Source organism: Xiphophorus hellerii, chromosome 24, assembly GCF_003331165.1.
Source record: "Xiphophorus hellerii strain 12219 chromosome 24, Xiphophorus_hellerii-4.1, whole genome shotgun sequence".
In the NCBI taxonomy this organism is placed as follows: domain Eukaryota; kingdom Metazoa; phylum Chordata; class Actinopteri; order Cyprinodontiformes; family Poeciliidae; genus Xiphophorus; species Xiphophorus hellerii.
Window position 1 is genome coordinate 12,714,237 of NC_045695.1, and position 14,455 is coordinate 12,728,691.

At 39.5% G+C, this 14,455-nt stretch overlaps 1 protein-coding gene across 1 annotated transcript in view; it reads left to right on the forward strand.

Moving 5' to 3' along the window:
* The window catches only part of LOC116715911 (ribonuclease inhibitor-like), a 65,475-nt gene that overhangs the window by 5,475 nt on the left and 45,545 nt on the right, over nucleotides 1-14,455 (forward strand). The window lies entirely within an intron of this gene.

Below are 14,455 nucleotides of genomic sequence, written 5' to 3' on the forward strand. Positions count from 1 at the left end.
TGAAGTCCAACCCGACCTGTCTGACAAAACTGGACCTGGGAGGAAACAACCTGAAGGATTCAGATGTTCAGCAGCTGAAGAATCTTGTAAAGACTGTAGAGTAAGTAAATGTTTCTAGTGAGTCCAGCTGCTGTCAGCATATTGAACTAAACCCAGTTAGCATCAAAGCAAAGATCCAGTGTTCCCAGTAAAGATCCAGTGTTCCCAGTAAAGCTGCAGCTTCTCAGTGGGAGGAGAATGGTTCAAGCTTCCTGATTGGACACAGAGACAGCAATCAGCCAATCAGAGGAGCAGCAGCTTGCTGTGTTCCTGCGTTTGTGTTGGTGTGAAGATGAGTGTTGTTGCTGTGTCCATGTCTCCAGGAAGTCCAGCTGGACTCCAACGTCCAGCCGTCCAACATGTCTAGAGACAGTGGTCCTCATCCATCAAACTGTGGCAGCAGCAGATCTGATCTCAGATCTGTTTGTTCTCTCAGTTCAACAGAAACAACTGATCAGCTTCATCTTTGTCACAGCTCTGAGATCAGTCTGACTGCAGCCTGGAAACCATCTAGTGGATGTGCTGCGTCACTGACTGCTGCTGGAGAGAGGCTGGAAACACTCACTGATCTGCTCTCTCCTTCCTTCTTCTCTCTGCAGGTTCTGGCTTCTGTGAAGTAGAAAATGGTCTCAGTGTCCTGCTGATCCTCAGAGGTAGAAGCTGCAGCAGTTTGAGTCTAAAGAGACTCTGACTGGATCATGATGATGACCTCTGACCTCCAAGGTTTTCCTCCCGTTTATTTTCTCGTGTCTGTCATTTAGTGTCTGATATTGTTTGTCTCTTTGGATCAATAAAGATCCAATTCAAACTGGGCTCCATTTAGAGGCTTCATGGAGTTTTGATCTGAACTGGATTCAACTGGAAAGTTGATCTTTTTTCTCTCTGATTCATTTTCATCCTGGAACCAGAAATGGTCTGAGAATGGAAACATGGGAATCATTTTCAGTTCAGCTTTGAAGCCATGAAAGACACTTCAAACCTCTTTTCTCTGCTGCTTCTTCCTTCTGCTGACATGAAAATGTTCCTCAAAGCTCCACAGATAAAAAGATGCTTTACTGGAAACTGCAGAGAAACTTCAGCTTCCATCAGAGAAACCAGTTTAACCAGTTTAGAACTGGATGTCCTACAGAAACTCTGATCTTAGAGCAGTTTTCAGGAACATGTGGAACCTGGAAACAAAAAGATTTTATATATTTTATGTTCATTGTAAAAGCTAAATCTTGAAGTTTTACGTCATCATTGATTCTCAGCTTTAATTTCTCTCAGTTTGTTTTGGTTTTTACTTTTTTAACTCCATATTTCATGTTTTGAGTTTTCTAGAGAACTTCAGGCTCTTTACTGTGATTTTACTGATTTATTCAAACCTCAGAGAATCACTGGGATAATGTGCTGATTGGTTCATGTTTGATTTTCATAATTCTTCTAATGCAATGTGGGTTGCTGGATGTTTAACGACCAAATAAAGTTTTAAAAATATCTTTGTGTATTTTTTATGCAGCTGACTGTGTACACATATAATAACTAAACCTTCATTTTAATCCTCCATGCCATTTTTGCTGTATTTTAAGTTTTCACATTTAGTTTCACAGCTTAAATTAGAAAAAGCAGAAACATCTCAAGTTGATTTCAGCTTTAAGCTACTAATTTAGCCAGCAGTTTATTTTTGCAGTATTCAGACTGAAGATGTTTTTTTAATAAAACAGATGAGAATCAATCTTTTCAATCAAAACTCGATTAATTAAATCAGCTATTGAATTAGAATAATAACTTGTATAAAACTGCCATTTCTGTCTGGTTAATGGTGCAGCAGATCCTGCAGGGGGCGCTCTGGGGCCTCAGTGTTCAGGTCGGTTACAGTCACATCTCCCAGACTCCTGAATCTTCTGGTTCCTTCCTGAAATGATTTCCTGCAATAAAATGTTGGTTGGAAATGAGCAGAAAACTGAGAAAAACCTGAAAAAGTTCAAATCTGACCTAAAGTTTAACAGCTCAACTCTTACAAAGGAAAACATGAAAATAAAGGTGTTTATTGTCACCTGGAAGGAGGCGGAGCCTCAGCTGGGTCAGGGGGCGGAGCCTCAGGTGTGTCAGCTCTAGTCAGGTTTGGATCAGAACCGGTTCAGACTCCATGCAGCAGCAGAGCAGAATCTGTATATTTTTGTTATTTAATAAATTATCTTAAGAAAACGAAATTGATAGAAAGGATACAAGGTTTCTTTTATTTTTCTTTTTTTGGGGGGTTGATGGAAAATATATGTAGCATCCCGATCCACACTCCATTCCAGTTCATGGCGGTAATGCACATCAATAAGTTGCTTGCCAACCGCAAAAAAGAAGAAGAAGAAGAAGAAGAGCAGCGTCTGGATCAGGTGAGTGTTCACTTCTTGTTTTGCTGATGTTTTATTTACAATGTTTCAATGTGAAATTAATCCACAGCATAAACAACTAAGCAGGTGTAAGTGAACCAGGGTGTGATATTATTTTAAACAATGTGGTTGCAAGGAAGTAAATTTGGTAAGACTTTATTTGAAGGGGTGCACGTAAAAAGAACATAGGATTCTTTATAAATGTTGAATTAGGTTTGAATTAGGTCCGCTGTATTTTATATTTCTGTTTTTTTGTCAATGTTTTTGTAGCGATCTGGACAGGTAATGTCCTGTTCCGCAGGGCCGGGGGGCCAGACGGGTGTAAAGATAATTTTCTGGACCCGGACTCAGACCTCAGAGACGCAGAGTGATGGATCCTCTGGGGAGTCAGAGGCAGGAGGCTTAAATGAAGTGAGCTCTGCTACGTGAGCGCTGAGGATTAGAACAAGCAGAAACTATTATTAGTGGTTTGTTGTGTTGCTGAGCAGAAACTTGGTGCAGCTTTGGCTATTTTATAAAAGTCTTTATAGATAAAACTGAATGTGATCAACTTGAAAATCTTTATTAATTTAATGAAATAGTAATGGACAAAAAATCTTGAAATGTTTAAACATAAATAATCTTTAAACTGAAATGTGAACTGGTTGTTATTTTCCATTTATTTCCTGGTAGTGATGATCAGACAGGATTCTTCTCATTAGCAACACACCTCTGCTGTGAGAGGGGGCGGAGCCTCAGGTGGGTCCGGTTCAAGTTCTGGAGAATCGGGTCCAGTTCGTTCCGACTCGGTTTGTGTGAACAGAAGGAGAAGCAAAGATCTGATCAGGTGAGTTTTAACTCCACATTCTTCTGGTTTCCAGTCCTGACTGGGTTTTCTCTCTTTGAGCTGCTGGACAGAACCAGAACTGGGCCTGGTTCTGGTTCTGGTTCTGGTTATGATGCAGAGCTGCAGCACCTGGTTTCAATCAGGAACTCTGATTTTCTCTGAGTTTTCATCTGTAACCCAGACAACAAGCTGAGTTTGCTCCCAGTTTCATAGTGGAGTCAAACTGGTACCAGTAGGTTCTGAGTGTTTGTGGCCCGGCTGAGATATCTGGGTTCCTGATTGGTGGATGGAAAATATTTCAATATGAAGTCAATAATTTATTGATCAGAGAGGATTTCTCTGGGCTTTTATCAGTAGAAAATCCAGATTGAATCAGACATTTTGGATCAAATGCGTTACTTTATGGACTTTCTTTAATATGGAAAACTTGACCTCTTTCTGACCATCGCTCCATTTCTGAGTCTTTCTGGTTTTAAATGTTTGCTCATTAGAAAATCATAAAATTGTTGGTTGAATCACAGCAATAATTTCCACAGCTGTTTGCCAACTTGCTAGGAAAGTTGTTTTATGTATTTTATATTTGAGTCACTGAATACAATCACGGACATTTCAAATATCCATGTTTTTCCTTTACTCTGATTTTGTTTTAATGAGGAAAATCAAAGTCCCTGGTGAATTAATGAATGAAACGTATTCATACCCCTTTAAATTTCTCACTCTGTTTCATTGCAGCCATTTGCTAATCTCAGAAAAGTTCATATTATTTCTCATTAATGTATACTCAGCATCCCCTCTTGACAGAAAACATACAGAATTGTAGAAAGCTTTGTAAATTTATTAAAAAAAGAAAAACTGAAACATCACATGGTCATAAGTATTCAGACCTTTTGCTCAGTAGAAACCCCTTTTTAGCTTGTACAGCCATGAGTCTTCTTGGAAATGATGCAACTAGTTTTTCACAGCTGGATTTGGGGATCCTCTGCCATTCCTCCTTCAGAACCTCTCCAGTTCCATCGGGTCGGATGGTGAATGTTGGTCATAGAGTTGGATGCAGGCATGCATAACAAATCACATTTTATTTTAAATATATTTACATTTTTCAAGAGTACATTGCCAATATACTATTACAGAATTGTACAAATTGTCAATACATTCAAAATTTGTAGACAACATGCTTATGAAAATTAGTACAATGAAACAATAGGTACACTTTAGAGGAAATGTGAAAAATATTTAACCAAGGACAGAGTATTGTTTTAACTTAATATCACAGTATTCCAGTATTATTGCAAACATACTGACATTTCTCCTTCCTAAGAACAGTGAGGATCAACGGCAGAACATTCCCATTCACTGCACTTTACAGAAACCTACAAAAAAGAACATTTGTATTTTAAAGAGTACAGAAAAATGGCAAAGAAAAAAGTCTGACTTACAATTTTAAGACGTAGCGGACTCGCTATGCATGTGACATCATCAGAACTGATGATGATTGGGACCGGATGCCTGGGCTGGGAAAACATTTCTAGGTTACTTCTTTACCTGTTTATGTTAGAAGTAGAAAAAATAGTCAGCAATATGATAGAATCAGTTGATGTTGAGGCATCAACTATGAAGCTGTTTTCAGTGAGGTCTTAAGGGAGACAATCTACCATCAAATCTTTCCATCCATGATCTGAACACGTTGATCCCTGCAGGGTGGTGAGGGGGGCCGGTGGGGCCCAGCTCCAGCTGGCACCAGACGAGAGGCGGGGTTCACCCTGGACAGGTCACCAGTCCATCGCAGGCACTGAAAGCTAACAATGAATAAAACGTATGAAAGAGAAATGATAAATTAACAAGGAGAATAAATGATGTCCAATTATTTTAAAATCAAATCATGTTTATTAATTGCAGTGATTTATAATTGCTGACGTCAAAGACTCAGAACCTGGTTTTAGAGGAAGAATTGAGCTGAATCAGGAAAACTGAAGTATATTTTGAGGTTGTCAGTAACATTCCTCTGTGGGATCCAAAAGTCAAGATTCTGAGAGTAGCGTTGTTGTCTTGTAATAGGAAGGGCGTAGGTTCGATTCCATCTTCCTCTTGCCACATGTCAACGTGCTTTGGCACCACTGTTTGTATATGTTGGACCTCCCAGCTGTGGTGTTTATCTGTATATGGCAGCCTGAGTCTGTTGAATGTGTAGGTCAGTCATAGCACAAAGGCTTCAGCCTGGATGTATTATTGAGTTTTAAATATATAACAAGTTTTCAGACTCTACACTGGTTTCCAAAATATAAACTCTCCAGCTTTTATTTAGCAGCTGAACCAAAATCTGCAAAATAAAAATCCAACTGTTTTGTCAGTTGATCCGAATCTCCGAGCGCAGAGTGTACTTGCTTTAAATTTACTTAAATGGATCCATGATTAGCTGTAACAATTGATATTTGAGAAATATATATTTTAGAGGTAAAAACAATACAGTAGGGTTTTTTTTTTGAATAAATGTTAATAAAATATTGTCACATGGAGGCCAGATTTGCTCCATTAGGGCTGCAAAAATCCTTAAGAGGGCCACAAACGGCCCCCGGGCCACACCTTGGACACCCCTGCTATTAGCATTTCATGCTATGAGCTCAAAATCCAGGCAACAGAGGCGCTTTTCCACATTAGCTGCCCTTCAATTCACAAAATAATTACACAATTTCAAAACTAAATGTTCTTAATGGAAACACTGTGATTTAAAAAAGAAAGTTTTGCTGTTGGGGGCCGTATTGAATTTAGTTTATTTCTTAGTTTATTTGATTTGGTCTCAACAAATGGGTGGCAGAGCGCATCGTCTCGGTACGTAGCTGGTACATGTTTCTGTGTGTGACGAACGAAGGTGTCAAATCACAAAAGCCATAAAAGGCTGGGCAAGGTCAGAGTTCATCTGTTAAACTGGATGAAAATCAAGACATAAATTACAAGCTGGAGTTTAGACATTTTAAGCGTCTTTGTTCCTGCCACTTTACACCTGTCTTTTATTTCACTACACTAAACGCTGCTGCGGTACAAAGACTGGACAGAAATTGTGAGAAAATCCTCTGAATACCTTCAGAAAACCTGGAGAGCTATTGATCAAATCTAATGTAGAATACAATAAAATCTGCTGCCATTAGAAGGAAAGTTGGGAGAGCTTTAAAACTTCTGTAAAGTAAAATAAAAACCACTTGGAGGAGAACAGCAGCCAAACCAGAGTGCTGTCATTATGTAATGTATCAGAAAAAACATTAATCTGCCAATAAATTAAAAAAACATCATTAATGTTTATGCATCTTTATTTTCCCTAGCTGTATAAAAAATTAAGTAATGCAAGCTTAAAGGTTGATGGCTTATGGATTATAAAAAATACTTATTTTTGGGTAATTAATAATGAGAGGAAAGACGGTTAGTTTTAATTTAAACTATAAGAAGGTGGAGTTTGAGAAAGAGCGGGAGTTTTTAAAGAGACAGAGACCCAATTTCAAGGTGTTAAATGACTAAGTCCAATTATGTAAGTTACATTTGATATATTTTGCATTTTTTTATAACTGATGCTAACATTATGTGTCTGTAAAAGACATAATTCTGCTCCTTTCAAGGTGAATCAACCAAAAACTGAGGAAATGAGAAAAAAGAAATAATGTTCCTCAGTGACCTAAAACAGGGAAAGTTTAATCTGATTCATTTCAACCTGAGAAAAATAATATTTATCTCTTTTTTTAGTGTAAATATGTTTTCAACCTCCTGAAGTGTTTAGTTGCATAATTCAAAGCAACCTGCCGTAACTCTGCGTTTCTCTCTGCTTCGATGTGTTTCTAGATGTTCTTTGACTCAAGCAGTTCTTTGTATTACAAATGCATCAAAGTTCATCTTGCAACTTAATTATAAGCTCTAGATAATAGTTTCTCTTCAGATTTTCAGCCGGTGTGAATATATACTGATGGTTTCAGCCGATCGTGACTTATCTCATCTCAAGCAGCCATTAAACTCCAATTATTACTAAAAGAAGCACATAATCTGGTTGCTGCTGCTGCTAAACTGCAGAACCTGCAGATGGTGAAAGGTGAAGCTGAGGTGAAGGCTGCTCTGTTTCTCTCTGTCGTCCCAGAGACACCATCGTTTCTCCTCTTCCTCCTCTTCCTCAGACATCGCTGCAACCGAAGGGGAAACGCAGCAGGAGGCGAGAGGAATATCAACAGTACGAGGGATTAAAGCGTCTTTGTGTCCTTTTTGCCAGCAGATGGCATCAAGGAACTCGTTCAGGAAGTTTTAGTCACTCGGTTTTCCAGGAAGTTTTTTTGCACAATTTTCCTCCGAGATAATTAGCAGGAAACAGCTGTCTCGATTTGGTGAGTCACAGTGTTTCACTCCAAATTCTGGGTTGTTTTTTATTCGGAGGGAGAGCTGCAAATATTTTTATCCACAGGAAATACTTGATAAATATGCTGAATGTAAAATTAGAGGAGAAAATCAGAGCGAAGCTGCAGCTTCTCTTCTCTGAATGGAGCTACAGCGACATCTGCTGGGTCTTAAAGGAATATTGGGAATTGCAGTATTTTGCACCAATGTTAAGTTATTTCTTTTTCACATTTCTTCTATCGCAACAGCCGCAGAGACTCTGAGAGGAGCTAACGATGCTAACGATGCTAACAGGCTCCAGCAGCAGCTTCAGAGGAGCTGTGGCTCCTAAACTGGAGCTTCAGGTCCAACAGAGCTGAATCAAAGCTCTACAACTCTGGTTTAGACGATAATATGCTGAGCTTCCGGTCTGAAGGTAGGAAAATATTTATAAAAAGTTAAATTATCCTGGAAACAGTCAGAATGATGTTGATGTTTTAGCTGCAGAGCCGCGAACTGAACTATTATTATCAGAGCAGGGCGTGTTTTTGCCCTCTAGTGGACCGAGATGGTAACTACAGCTACTTGATAAAGTTAGAGCGTTTACAAACCACATTCACTTCCTGTGAGTACTTTCACATTAAGAGCAATATAAAAGTTAATTTTCTCAATTAGTTTTCATATTAAATAATAAATTTTACTTTTCTTGTTTCCTTACTGAATCTTTTATTCAAAAGCAGGAAATTAAACTCTGCTGAGGTTTTGCACCACCACCGTATAATTTTCTTATTTCCGTAGACAGTCTTTAAAAACAGATAAAAGTATTTAAATGACATTAAAAGCAGCAGCATAATATTGTATGTGTAATACATTTATTTACAGATTAATTCAGTTCTACAAAAGACTGCAATTAACTAAGTAATATTAAGTACTAATAATTTAAACTTTATTAACTTTTTATATTTAATTTTTCTCTATTAGCCCCTCATGCTGCTTGATGCTCCTATCGCAGGTGATTGAATTTTATTTCAAACACATTTTTATTATTTATATTTTTTCAGGCCTTGAGTCTCAAAATTTCCCACAGTGAATCGTTTTTGGAGGATTTTATAGAATAAGTTTTATTTTGCATGTACTAACCCTGCAGTGACTCTTATTTAACATTAATGTAAGCTGATTTGATTTGGCCTGATAAAAGTGAAAATGAGATCAAATAAACTGTAATTAATATGAAGAGGAATATCTGTAGTTCCGATAGTTCACCACCAGAGGGCAGTGAGCGCTCATAATCCTCCATCAAACGCCTGTTAAACTGCAGTTTGTTCTGCTGGTTTTCTGCTGAATCCATGAAAAAAGCTGCTCAGCTTCAGATCTGCTTCACTAACAGCAAAACAGAAATACTGAAGCTTTTCCATCTTCACTCTAGTTTTTTCACTCTGTTAAATCTAACTGAACTATTAATGTTTATTCAGATGAATCAAACTTTGGCTCTAGAGGAAAACACAAGTTACGTGACTTCCTGTGGAAATAGAAACTGAAACCAACTTTGGTCTCCTTCAGATCAGCCTCCATTTTGAGCTGCAGGATGGAAATAACTTGCTGACTTGTTACTAGAGGTAAGTGTTGCCGCTCCGGGTCCCTCCGTGTCTCTCGGCTCTCTGGAGCCTTTCTAACCGATGAACCCACCGAGGCTTCCCGGGGCCTCAGTCACCTCGGCCTGGGTCGCTCGGCTCTCATAGGGCCTGGTCCCCGCAGCAGCGCTCTGTTTACTTTATTGAAGGCCTGATCTAGAAAGGAATTAGATCAAATGAAAAACTTTATTGTGAGACGTTGCTGCTTATAAAGTGATGCTAAGTGAGGTTACATTATGCGACTATAAGGAACAAAAAGAGAAATATTGAACACACTATAAACACACAGCTCAGTTACTGCGCAGTTAACCTGGTGAATGATCAGCTATGATCTACCATGACAGCAGCATCTAAAGCTGATCTGTTTGTGTGGAGCAATAATGAACTTTTCAGATTTAACCTAAATAAACTGAGAACTTAATGTAACTTTTACAGTCCATCAGTTCTTGCTGCAGCGACTCTCTCTGGTGTTTTAACCTAAAAAGCAGAACTAAAACATTGTAAACTAGTTTCTCTGCTTGTTGAAATCAGCAGGAAGTGAATCACATCACTCCGTCCCTCATCAGTCTGGGGTTCAGCAGAAACTGATGTTTCTCTTGTCTGTGGATCAGAACCGGCTTTAAGCCGTCCACAGATTTCCTCTCTTCCTCCTCACTGAGTTTGATCTTTTTCCAGGTTTTCCTCTTGTTGCTCCTTTCAGCAGGAAGAAACTCTTTGTCTCTCAAAGCTCTGCTGGAAAAATGCATCCAGATCCAGACTGACTCTTACCTGAAAGGTTGCTGTGTTTAGCAATCAGTATCTGCAAAATCGGAATCGATCAGCCAGAAAACTGCAGTCGGTTCAACCCTAAAAATAACAAAACTTTTAAATGGAGCAATAATAATAAAATAAATAATTTCACAAATATTTTAGATCAGTTGTAACAAACTGAGTTTCTAACTAAAAGAGTTGCATTAATGTGTCTCTTTATTTTGAAGTTCAATCAGATCAATAGACTAAATATGTTTCAGGCCTCGCTGAGTGTTTGGGGGCTTCATCCCCCTATTGAAGCAGCTGTTTACCCATGATTCCTTGCAGTGGGTCCAGCTGGTACCTCAGCTGGATGCTGTGGTCCCTGAAAGCTGCTTTGTGTCTCTTGAGCTGAGAGGAAATCCTGCTGAGCTGCACACAGAGGCTGACATGTTGCTGAGATCCCAGCTGGACCCGGTTCTGTCTGGAGGAGAGCTGTGGACCCGACCTGAGCTGCTGCTCCCTCAGAACCTTCTGCTCACTGACTCCCTCCATACAGAGCTACAATAGAGTCATGATGCGTTCAAGTCCACTGGGAGCTAAATAAGTTCACTAGTTCATAGGAAATGTTCACTCATTCATTCAAATGATTCACTCTGATCCTCTGAACACATGATGGGAACCAGCTTTCTGCTTCACAGGACAGTTACTGGAACCGGATCACTGGACTGACTGGTTCTGGTTTCTCTCTCCAAAAGTCCAGAAGATGGAAGATCAGGACAGAGCAGAACCTCCAGGACCCATCAGTCCATCTATGAGGAGTGACCGGTCCAAAGATAATCCTCCTAACTTGAGTAATGAACCTGAACCATCAGACAGAAAGTAAGAACCATTTTCTAACTGATTCATGTGAATCTATAGAGATATAAAATAAAAGATATTAACTGGTTGATCTTCAGTGTTTCAATAAACAGTAACTTAATTTTCTTACTTCTTAATTTAAAGTTAGTCATGAAGGATGTTGGTCAGTAAACCAGAGTTTGAATGAAAGTCTGAATGAATCAATGATGAAAATGTTGCATGAAAACAAAAACAACCAACAATGTGAGGAGCAACGACTCAAATTGTCTCTAAACCCAGTGAAGCACTGGAGCTTCCAGACTGGGAACACTGGTATCAGTCATGATACCAGATATGATACAATGAAGAACTTCACACCAGAGATCATCAATGATCTCAGGTTCTGTTCTGACCCAGTTCTGGTCTCTAGTTTGTGGTGGACCTTCATGAACATGTTCAGCTCCAGCCTGTTGATAGTGAAATATTTCACTGATGAAGAAATGTCTTTACAGGAGCTGTGAGTGTGAAGAAAGACCCAGAACAGGAGCTGAACGGCCGACAGCCAATCAGAGCAGCTGTTCTCCAGGTGAGACTGAACTCCTCCAATCAGAGCCTCCTGTCGTCTCTGTTGGACCAGATCCACGTCTTTAGTTGAGATTTGGAAATTCAAGGTTTTAAAAGTCTTTTAGTGATCAATTATTTCAGCTGGTGTAACTGGAACTCATGTGCTGGTAACTGGTTAACTTGGTCCTCATTTAATTGGAGCCTGTTCAGAAAAATAAACAATTAATTTTATTCTGAAGGGTCGCTTTGCACCATAACCCATGCCACCAGCTCTAGTGAAACACTTTATAGGATCAATATGATGAGACATCACAGGGTTCAGAGGAATGAAATGCAGACAGGATGGATAAAGAGATCATCAATCAGATAATGGTTGTGTAATAATTGATTATTTGTGGGCAGATCCAGGTTTTAATTTTGACATTTAATCTTTTAAGCAATTAATATATTATTCAAGTGTTTTATGTGTTTTCAGAAAATGACTAAAGGGCAATTCCATGTAATTTCTCACTATCTTGAGCATCTTTAAGCTGATCTGCTTCAAAAACTAAAATACTTAAAGACTTCGAACCTGCTGTAGGTTCTTAGTTTCGTCTTAATTACAGAATATTTAAAACCAGCTGTGAGGTTTTTAGAAACATATTTGATTTGTGAACTTCAATACAGGAGGACATATGGCTAATTTATTATCTCAGATGCAAAAACTTGCTGTGTCTTTTATTCCAACATTTGGTAACAGAGAAACTAAAACTTAGAGACTGAGATGAAGACTTGGTGATGATGATAAAGAAAGGAAAAAAATGATGAAAATGTTTGTTAATCAGTCAATATTTTCATCACAATATTCACCAATAATATTGAGAGTTAACAGCTCCTTGATGATCTTCTATCAGATCGCGTCTTTAAACATTCAGAGATAGAAGGTAAACTTGAGAAGAACCAAACCAGAGCAGACAAGGACTGCAACAAAATAGATGCTGTGATGAAGAAGAACAGAGAGCCTGCAGATTGATGGTCAAACATCTTCAGCACATGGATGAATTGAAGGTTTCAATTAATTTCCGTTTTTGGGATTGCTTTTTCTTATATTGTGCCTCCATATCTGGCTTGTCTTTATTTATTATCGTAGCTGCTTCAGGTTTGCTTTTGTTACATTGTGCAGCCGTGTTTCCTGGCCTATTCGCTCGTCGGTTTACGGGTCAAGAGTGGCGATTTCAGCTCTACCTGACCGAGTTCTGTGAGCGTGAGATGCTGGGTGTCTGGGGTCACTCTGGAGGCTATATGTGCAGCAGCCTCTTGGTCATCCCCAAATACCTTTGCTGGGTTTTACAGGGTTAACTGGGCCACCTTTCACCTGGGATCCTATCCCAGCTCTCATCATCATCCCAGTGAGGTGGGCATGTTTTCGGGGTTGTTTCTTTTCTGTGTGTGATTTCTCAGGACTCTGTCGGTAATCGTCATCCAGTGCTTTAATCACCGCCTCTGGCGGTCAGTAGGAATGAAATAGAACAAAAGTTTAGACTGTAACTACGGTTCTATGAATCCCGGATGACCGCCAGAGCGCTCGGTCCCTCAGAATCATCGTGTTTCACGAGAAGATTGAGGGACTGAGCTGTCATTGTCACGTGACTATATAGACTTACTGGTGTCACCGGGGGTCACATGTGACCATGTTGGTATAAGATTCTCGACCTGTGCAAGAGAGATCATTCAGTGCTTTAAGCACCGCCTCTGACTGTCATCTGGGATTCATCGAACCGTAGTTACAGTCGTGACTTTCGTTATTATTACCATGCAGAGTTTTTATAAAATTTGGGCTTTTTATTTATTGATTTACTTTTTTCTCATCCATTAAAGCTGATGCACAAATTGTCTCTGAGAATATAAAAAAAATTATTGTTTTCCTTATGTTCAGCTGAAGTGTCTCCTCTCCTGTCTTTGTCTCTTTCTTCAGATTTTGATATTCGGTGTCAGAGTGACCATAAAGCGTCTCTGAAGAAGAAGTTCCAGAGTCTCTTTGAAGGCGTCGCTGAACCTGGAAATCAAACCGTTCTGAACCAGATCTACACAGAGCTCCACATCACAGAGGGGTTAACTAGAGAGGTCAACCAGGAACATGAGGTCAGACACATTGAAACAGCATCCAGGAAACAAGAAACAATCAGAAGAGAAGACATCTTTAAAGTCCCACCTGGAAGAGATCAACCAATCAGAACAGTGATGACCATGGGAGTGGCTGGCATTGGGAAAACACTGTTAACACAGAAGTTCACTCTGGACTGGGCTGAAGGCAAAACCAACCAGAACATTGATTTCATATTTCCATTCACTTTCAGAGAGCTGAATATGTTGAAAGAAGAAAGTTCAGTTTATTAGGACTGATTCATAAATTATTTTCTAAAACCAAAGAAATCAGCAGCTTTGAAACGTTCCAGGTTCTGTTCATCTTTGATGGTCTGGATGAAAGTCGATTTACTCTGAATTTCAAGAACAATCCGATCCTGACTGATGTTACAGAGTCCAGCTCAGTGGATGTTCTGGTGACAAACCTCATCAGGAGGAAACTGCTTCCCTCTGCTCTCCTCTGGATAACCACACGACCTGCAGCAGCCAATCAGATCCCTGCTGAGTGTGTCGGCATGGCAACAGAGGTCAGAGGGTTCACTGACCCCCAGAAGGAGGAGTACTTCAGGAAGAGATTCAGAGATGATGAAGAGAAGGCCAGCAGGATCATCTCCCACATCCAGAAATCAAAAAGTCTCCACATCATGTGTCACATCCCAGTTTTCTGCTGGATCACTGCTAAAGTTCTGGAGGATGTGATGATGACCAGAGAGGGAGAAAAACTGCCAAAGACTCTGACTGAGATGTACATAGCATTCCTGGAGGTTAACTTCGCAATCAAGAAGGAAAAGTATGATGGAGGAAAAAAGACAAGATCAATCTGGAGTCCAGAGAACAAGAAGCTGATTGAGTCTCTAGGAAAACTGGCTTTTGAGCAGCTGCTGGAGGGAAACCTGATCTTCTATGACAAAGAGCTCAAAAAGTGCGGCATCAACATCAAAGATGCTGCGTTGTTCTCAGGAGTGTTCACTGAAATGTTTAAAAGAGAGAGA